Raw genomic sequence first — 9228 nt, 5'->3', positions numbered from 1 at the left:
TATTTCCTAGCTCTTTGATTTCAACATTTTCTTTCAGCTTGTGAACTGATTCTAATTTCCTTCTTGTTCAAAACAGGTTATAATGTCATCAACATAGATAAGGATGTATATCCATCTGTCTTCTTGATTCCTGGAGTAGAGTCTGCTTTACTTCTTGAGAATCCCTCTCTGGAAAGTACTTTGTTAACTTTCTCATTCCACATCCTTGCAGATTGCTTAAGATGCTCTTCTGAAGCTTACACACAAGGTTATCTCCTTGCTCAAACCCTGGTGGTTGCTCCATGCAGAGACCCTCCTTAATGTCTCCATATAGGAAAGCAGTTTTAAAGTCTAGGTGTTTCAATTTCATGCCCTTCCCGGCTGCAACGCTAAGTAGCGTTCTGATGGTGGAGTGTTTTACGATGGGAGCGAATGTTTCATCGTAATCTTCACTGAATTTCTGGGAGTAACCCTTGGCAAATAGTCTGGCTTTGTATTTGTGGGTTTTCCCTTCTACATCTGACATTAATTTTAAAGTCCACTTACTTCCTATAGTTTTGCAGTTAGGGGGGAGCTCTGTGAGTGTCCAGGTTTTATTTTCTTGAAGTGACTTTAATTCTTCTGCTGCCTTTCATTTATTGGCTTCACGTTTTGACAGTTTTTTCTATGTCTTCCCAGGATTTTGGTTTAAGTATGCTGTGTGTTTTGACAGTGTATGACAGTTTGCAGGTAGTTTGAGTGGCTCTTCTGACTTCAGGCAGTTAAGCAGGATCTGGTGGGAAACTTATTTTAGGCAATGTGAGTTCCACCAAAACAAGCAGCAGCCCCGACCATAGCATACAGCCCTGAGGTGATGCAGTCTGCGCCTACTTCACACCACTGCTTGAATATGAGCCAATCATGGTGATAATAAGTCAGCTGCTTGACAGCAATACCCACAATCCTTTACTGCTATGGCACCAATTGCCATGCTAGGGATAAATAGGCCTGAAGGAACCTTAATGCCAAATGCAAAGAATGTTATGATGATTTTGAACAAAAGCACCAAATACAGTTGCCACATAGCAGAGTAAACTCCATTACCAGCTGGCCGGTCCGGAATATCAACCATGTTCTTGCTAGCATTCATATCATTTTTATAATCACAAAGTCAAGAAGATTCCAATGGCCCACAATCTGTGAAGAGCTCTTTAATCAGTTGGCTAGTGTTGAAGTGAGTATAGGGATTTAGGAAAGCAATGATTGCCACCACAATAACCTCCAACACTGGATACTTTCCAGACTTTGATGTCTTTCGGCGCAGACACCAGGCAATGTGTCCACGGATGAAAAAGGCTCCCCACAGACTACTGAACACTCCTAAGAGAATGAATGGGATAAGTTCAAATGGATAACATGGGGTGTGGTACTCTATATAAAATAGCACAAGCTGATGGTTCCCAAAGGGATTAATAGATTGCAAGATGAAAGCAGTCACCAATTCTGCAAAGTAGGACCTCCATAATGTCTTGAGGGGTAAGTAGTAACTGAGATCTTTCAAGCTGAACAGGATACTACCAATAGGTGCACAAAATGCTACAGATACACCAGCTGCTGAAGTTGCCGAAAGAACCTTCCTTTTCTTCGCCTCATCTGTGCTATACTTGGGAAAGAGGTAGGAGAATTTTTCCACAGCAGCAAGCAACGTGTACTAAGGGACTCTCCTCCCCTAAACTCAGGCCTGAAGCCACAGCAAGTGTTACCGTCTTGATCATTAAAGTCCAATTTCCCAAGTAACATCTGATGATGAATCCACTTAAAATGGTTTTAATCTCTGGATTTCTATATTTGTTACACTAATCTAATCAAAAGCAAAAGCAGATTTATGGCACTTTCACTGCTTGTAGGCTTAAAAAAAATCAACACGCTGAATAAAGAACTGAATGTTTTGACATGGATATTTTTATGGAAAAGTACCTGAAAACCACCTAGAACTATAAGATATCATTGCAGAATCTAGGACCACGCTGTACAGAACAAAATGCTTTGCTTCTGTTAGCGAGTGAATTGGACAACAAACATTTAAAGGCTTTCAGTTACTTGAGCTAGAAGTTATGTAAATTTAATACAAGACATAATATTTTAAATATAGCATTATCTTACTGGAGCAATTCAGAAAAACAGCCACTGAAAAGTACACAAAGTGCTGAGGGCACATGGCAAAGTTTATCCTCTACGTAAATCATTATATAATCTATATCTTAATGCAGAGCATGCATTAAGGGAAAAACACTTTAAGCACCCCCTTCCCCCCTTTTGCTGCAAACCTTTTTCTTTTTTTTCTTTCTTTTTTTACAAAAACAGAAGTGCTTTATTTCCAAATAAGCAATACAGCATAATAATAGCAATAGCAATGTCAGATAAAGGAACATACACAAATAGCCAATCTTGACAGGCAAACATGATCACCATAGAACCAGTAGACATTGAAACAAAGTTAGTTGTAACAATCATGAGTACAGTACATGCAATACTACGCAATGAAGCAAGTCTTGTCATAAATGGAAACTTTTCAGGTCAGGGTCCAAGGGGACCACACTTTTTCAATTTTCCACAGACATCCCCTGTTTAAATACATAATTTTTTACAGAGGAAGAGCCACCTTCACCATAGCCTCCCAAGAGGACATTTCAGGTGGGACCGTGGACAACCATTTAATCAGAATTTTCTTTCTTAGTATAATAAAGGAGATATGATATTATTAGTTTAGAATGATAAGAGTGCTGCTCATCACCTGAAATCCCCAATAGGGCCTAGGAAGGAGTGGGCGATATGGTAAGTTGTAACCTAAGCTTTAACTCAAAAATAGCCTTCCAGTAGGGCACAATAGCAGGGAAATCCCAAAACATATAGTATGCAGGTATGATCCCAGTTGGAGTCTACAACGGTGACAGAGAGGGTCTGGCTTAGGAAACATTTTGTGGATTCTCGAGGGAGTAAAGTACACCCGGTGAAGAAATTAGACTTGAATTAATTTATGCTTAGCGGAAATTATCAGTTTTGATCCCTTTTCCAAACAGTCATGCCAGGCCTCACTATCCAGAAAGGAGATATCCCCTAACCAGTGCTCCCACAATTTTCTAATTTTGGGTGAATCAACTGTAAGAAGGGCACTATAGAGTATTGAGAGAGGCTTGTCTACATCTCCAGGGGCCAATAACTCCTCAATAGGATCAGCTTGAAGGATAGGTGACTGCGGGAAAAGGGACCTAAGAGCATGTTGTAATTGAAAGTACCGGAACAGCATCTAGCACGGAAAAGAAAATCTCAGAGACAATCGTGAATAAAAGTTACCAGGGTGCCAGTAGGCATTATGTCCCTAAGGGTCTTAATCCTGCAGCAGCACCCACAGCTGAGGGTACAGAACAGTATGAAGTTGGGGAAGCTCAGGGTTACCCCAAATCGGGGTTGAGCAGGTGACAACTGACCAGAGCAGAGAAAGTGTCACGTTGCAATTTTCCAGACTCACCAAGCGCCCCTCGGTATATTAGGTTACACAAGTCCATTGGGGATTCCAAAAATGCTCTAAGTAAGTAGCAGCATTGGACTTAGAACTTTGAAACCACCAATAGACAGATACCAGAACTACTGCACAAAAATAGACCCAAAAATTAGGTAGTGCAAGGCCCCCCAACCTCAGTGGTAGGGATAGCGAAGATTTTGCTAAACGGAGGATGGCTCCATTCCTGATAAAAGAGCTCACGCTGCCATCTGTGTCTTTAAAAAAGGAGTTAGGAACCCAAACTGGCTGTCAGGAGTGACAAACCTGCATCACTTATGTAGAGTAAAGCATCGTCCACATATAGGGACAACTTCTCTTCCAACTGTCCTACCCTCAAACCTCTAATCTCTGAGGATTCTATGACTAAAATGGCAAGTTGCTCCAAGGACAGGGTAAACAGGAAAGGAGACAAGGGACACCCCTGCCTTGTGCCTCTGTAAAGAGGAAATGCCTCCGATATCCAGTCATTGGTGTGGACCCGGGCCCTATGAGCTCTATAGAGTAACTGGAGCCAATGAAGGTACTTGGGCCAAAACCCATATCTTCTCATGATTTCCCACAAATAGACCCACTCCACTGAGTCAAAAGCTTTTTCAGCATCTAATGAGGCAATGACTCTAGTGCCCGGATTGTCATGTGGTATTGAAAGGTTCAGAAAACGTCTGTCCCCTTACCCGGCATGAACCCTGTCTGATCTACATGGATCAGATTTTCAATAATGGTAGAGAGACTGTTGGCCAAGACCTTCGCCAAGATCTTTGAGTCAACATTTAGAAGGGAAATGCTTGGGGGGCTATCATCTCTACAAAATTGGAATAAAATTTTGTAGGGAGACCATCAATGCCAGGAGTTTTGCCTGCCTGCAATCACCCAATAGCTGTTTGAATCTCTTCCAGTGATATATCGGCATCTAATCACTCTCAATCTGCTATGGCCAATGTTGGCAAGTTGACAGAGTCTAAGAAGGAAAGTAAGGCGTTCTGAGAGTATGCAACTTTTGACGCATATAGAGCCCTAAAAAAATGCACAAAATGGTGGTTAGTAAGGTCCGGAGCCAGAAGTAGCTGCCGGTGGAAGGTGCAGGTGTCTCCAGACATCCACCAGAGCAAAGATGGAGGCCCATTGCATAAGTGCAGACGTGCCCTTAGACACCACTCGCAATCTGTCCAGGTCTGGACAGGGAACCAAATTAAAGTCACCTAACAGAAAAATGGCCGCAGTGTCATAACTTAATACCAAATGCACAATGATATTCAAAACAGAAACCAATGCCGGGGGCGGCAAATAAAGTCCCACGAGGACCACAGTTTTTTTGTATATACATGCATGCAATAAAACATATCTAAAATTCAGATCCATGCAAACCTCTAGTTCCCTAAATGGCAGAGACATATGTACCCAAACACTTATTCCCCTAGCATTGTTAGAATAAGTCGCATGGAAATGCTCACCAACCCAGGGTCACCGAAAACCTTTGATCCCAGATCCCTGAAGGTGGGTCTCCTGCAGTAAACAGATATGTGAATTATACTTCTGGAGAAATTTACAGTGCCTTGCAAAAGTTTTCACCCCTTTGGCATTTTTCCAGTTTTGTTGCTTAACAACCTGGCATTAACAAGGATTGTTTGAGGATTTGCATCATTTAATTTACAGAACATGCCCACAACTTTGAAGATTTTTTTTTTATTGTGAAGCAAACAACAAATAGGACAAACAGAAAAAGTCAACGTGTATAACTATTCAACACCTAAAGTAAATACATTGTACAGCCACCTTTTGCGGCTATCACAGCTCCATGTCACTTTGGATAAGTCTCTGTGAGCTTACCACATCTTACCACTGGGATATTTACCCATTCCTCCATGCAAAACCGCTCCAGCTCCTTCAAGTTGAATGGTTTGCGCTTGTGAACAGCAATCATTAAGTCTGACCACAGATTTTCTATTGGATTGAGGTCTGGGCTTTGACTAGGCCATTCCAACACTTTTACATGTTTCCCTTTAAACCACTCAGGTGTTTCGTTTAGCAGTGTGTTTGGGGTCATTGTCCTGCAATATTGAACTAAAGCTGTAGTGTAACAAAATGGGTAAAAAGCCAAGGGGGTTGAATACTTTTCCAAGGCACTGTAAATACCAAATCGTTTGACTGCCGAGTTAAGACCCTGGACATTCCAGGAATTACATTAAGCTGGGACATAAGATTTGAGGTAAACATAAAAAAATAAAAAAAAGGGAGGGGGCTAAGAACAAGACAGCAGAGACCACTGGCTTCAGGGAAACAGATCTGGATGGTAGACAGGCAGCATAAATTGCAAATTTTAAAACAAACTGTACTGGATACTGCATTTAAAATTGTTTATACCAGCAAATAAAATATAAAGAACCAAACAAACTAAAACCAAGAAAATTAAAACATAATATAGAACAGCTCCCCTACCACCCCTGACCCCTGGGCGCAAAACAACCGCCCCCCACCCCGCATCCCCATCCCAAACATGGAGAGCATGAATCCCTGAAAAAACTGACAACCAGTCAGTTAATCAGTGGCGGTGCATCCAGGGTCGGATTAAGAGCATTATGGGCCTAGTGCTGAGGAATTTGGTGGGCCTTAAGGGCCGTGCATCAATGTGCAACCTGAGGTGAAAGTGAAAGGGTGCACCGGCACAGGCCCAATGCTATGGAAGTCCCAGGCTTCCATAAGAGCCCTGCATCAGCGTGCGTGGCAGTCCCTGAGGTGAGGATGAAGGGCACAGCTGTGCAGACCTAACATAACACTACAGAAGCTGAATACCTGGCTTTCATTAGGACTGCCCATGGTGCTCGTTATTAATCCCTCCACCAAGCCCAGATGGTGCATGCGGAATTCAGGACTGGTCAGGCCTGGAGAGATCTCTACCTGTCTGCCAATTGCTTTTTGTGAGTGGCCTGTTCTTTTAGGGGAGAGTGTAATACACAGAGTGCTGGGTTCTGGAGAGAGTAATATACAGAGTGCTGGGTTCTGGAGTGCATAATACAGAGCGCTGGGTTCAGGACGGCATAATACACTGACTGCTGTGTTCAGGACAGCATAATACACTGAGTGCTGGACTGAGGACATTGAAATACACTGAGTGCTGGGTTCAGGAGAGTGTGATACACAGAGTGCTGGGTTCAGGAGAGCATAAGGGCATTGGTAATACCCATCAATGCAACCTCACCTGGCCCATTAATGCAGCCTCATCAGTGCCCAGCCATCAGTGACCATCAATTTAGCCTCAGCAGTGCCCAACCATCTGTACATATCAATGCAGCCTCAAAAATACCCAGCCATCAGTGCCTATCAATACAGCCTTAACAATACCCAGCCATCAGTGCCCATTAATGCAGCCTCATGATCAGTGTACATCAGTGTACAGCCCAATCCCATCAGCTCAGCCTAACCTGGCTGTGCCCAGGTATCTGGAGAGGAGAGTCACTGCAGAGTGGGCCCCAGGGATATTCCACTTACCCAGCAAGTTAAGTGTCACACTAAGTCCCGCCTCCTGGACCGTGTCGGCTCCTATGATGGATGGCTCAGCCTGTCCAGGAGACGGGACCTCGTGTGTCACTAGACTGTTCTGGGTAAGCGGGAGATGGAGATCCTTGCTCTGTTAACCAGCGGTGCTCGCCACCCCCCTCCTTCCCTTCAGAGGAGGCAGCCCAGTGGCAGGCAGCCAACAGCCCAGAGTTCCTGGCCAAACCCAGGCCTTGGGTCTCGGGGCTAATAATTACCATTATAAAGACTGAAACGCGGGGGTTTTTGGGGCTCCGTTCAGGGCTATAGCCCTGGTTGCCACCCCGATGCCATGGAGCAGCGTGCTGTCACTTGTAGCACAGAAGCTGGGCTTCTGTGTTTACAAGTGACAGAAAATAGTGCATCCATAAGGAAGCCTCTCTCCTGCCACCCCCTCCAGCACCAATAGATAGATTCATGCATTGCATGAATCTATCTATGGCAGCTTTTGCCACCCCCTATTCAGGCGCCTTCACCATTTTCGGGCTGGGGCACCTGAATTACAGCGGGGGGGGGGTGTTTTTGAAGAACCTGATTATGCCAGCTTTTGCCACCCCCTATTCAGGCGCCTTCCCCATTTTCGGGCTGGGGCACCTGAATTACAGCGGGGGGGGGGTGTTTTTGAAGAACCTGATTAGAGCCATAGGCTCTAATAGGCGTCAAAAAAGGTGACCTGCGAGCGCCATATTCGCTTTCCTAACACTAAACTGTCTCTCCGCCAATTAGGTGCTCAGATCTGTTACCCATCACCTGATTGGCTGAAACGTCAGGCGCTGTGATTGGATGTGATTGGATGCATATCAGGCGTCCAATCAGAGCAGAGGATGGGAAGGATGGGAAGAGAGGACGGGAAAAGACATCGAGGAGCTGTCCCACCGATACAGGGTAAGTGTTGACGGTGGGCGGGGGGCACACTGGCAGCATTTGATATGACACACAGGCATCATTTAATATGGCACACTGGCAGCATTTGATATGACACACAGGCAGCATTTAATATGGCACAGTGGGAGTATTTGATGGGGCACAGTGGGAGCATTTGATGGCACAGTGGCAGCATTTGATGGCACAGTAGGAGCATTTGATATGGCACAGTGGCTGCGTTTGATAGGCACAGTGGCTGCGTTTGATGGGATAGTGGCTGCGTTTGATGGCAGAGTGGCTGTGTTTGATGGTACAGTGGTGGCAATTGATGGGCACAGCGGCTGCGTTTGATGGCACAGTGGCTGTGTTTGATGGTACAGGGGCAGCAATTCATGGGCACAGTGGTTACATTTGATGGCACAGTGGCTGCGTTTGATGGTACAGTGGCTGCGTTTGATGGTACAGTGGCTGCGTTTGACGGTACAGTGGCTGCGTTTGATGCCACAGTGGCTGCGTTTGATGGTACAGTGGCTGCGTTTTGATGGTACAGTGGCTGTCAAGTCCATCTAAGCCCCCGTTCACATTAAGTGCGGCTTTGAAATCATGCAATTTCACCTGAAATTGCACAATTTCAAAGCTGCAGCTCAGTGCGACTTCAGGTGCGACTTTGAATACATTTGTGTGGCTTCGTGCACAGATGTCTATTAAAGGTCGCACTGGAAATCACCAAAAGTAGTGCATGCACTACTTTTTCAAATTGATGCGGCACCGCAAAGTTTGCGTCACATCAATTTGAACACTGCCATTGTCAGCAATAGGATGCGACTTGTCACGTGATTTGACCTGTCAAATCACTCACACATTTTTTTGTTGTATGCTAGTCTCATGGCGAAAGTGAAGAGGTTACTCACAATTTTCAAAATTTCAAATTCAAAATTTTCGTACGATGGAATACAACGTTAGAAGTGACGTAATGTATTGAATAGTTTTGCATGTATTCTTTCGTTTCTGAGCATGCGTAGTTTTGCTCTTATGTTTTTTTTTTCGTATAAAAACTGTACTAATGAGATGAAAACCGGACGTTGAGTTCACATCCGACAAAAATTTTATAGTCTGCACATCCACCTTTTGTCTGCCGAAAAAAGTAAAATCAGCTGTCGAAAGCACCGTACTTACAATCCAAAAATCGTTCAGACAGCTCGACGTAGGAATTTTTCCATCCGATTTTTGTCTCATGTGTACTGACCTTAAGAGATCTATAGTAAATGCAGCACACATTATACACATTACACATACTTAGGCACACATTTAAC

At 44.2% G+C, this 9228-nt stretch overlaps 1 pseudogene; it reads right to left on the bottom strand.

The window, feature by feature from the left end:
- Positions 1-768: 768 nt before the first annotated feature.
- Positions 769-3790, bottom strand: LOC143998088 (H(+)/Cl(-) exchange transporter 3 pseudogene; annotated as a pseudogene).
- Positions 3791-9228: the final 5438 nt, after the last annotated feature.

Source organism: Lithobates pipiens, unplaced genomic scaffold (genome assembly GCF_037356315.1).
Source record: "Lithobates pipiens isolate NorthernLeopardFrog02 unplaced genomic scaffold, aLitPip1_a1.2 Scaffold_19, whole genome shotgun sequence".
Classification (NCBI taxonomy): Eukaryota; Metazoa; Chordata; class Amphibia; order Anura; family Ranidae; genus Lithobates; species Lithobates pipiens.
Note: the sequence above shows the minus strand (reverse complement) of the source record. Positions and strands in the feature narration are given on the sequence as shown.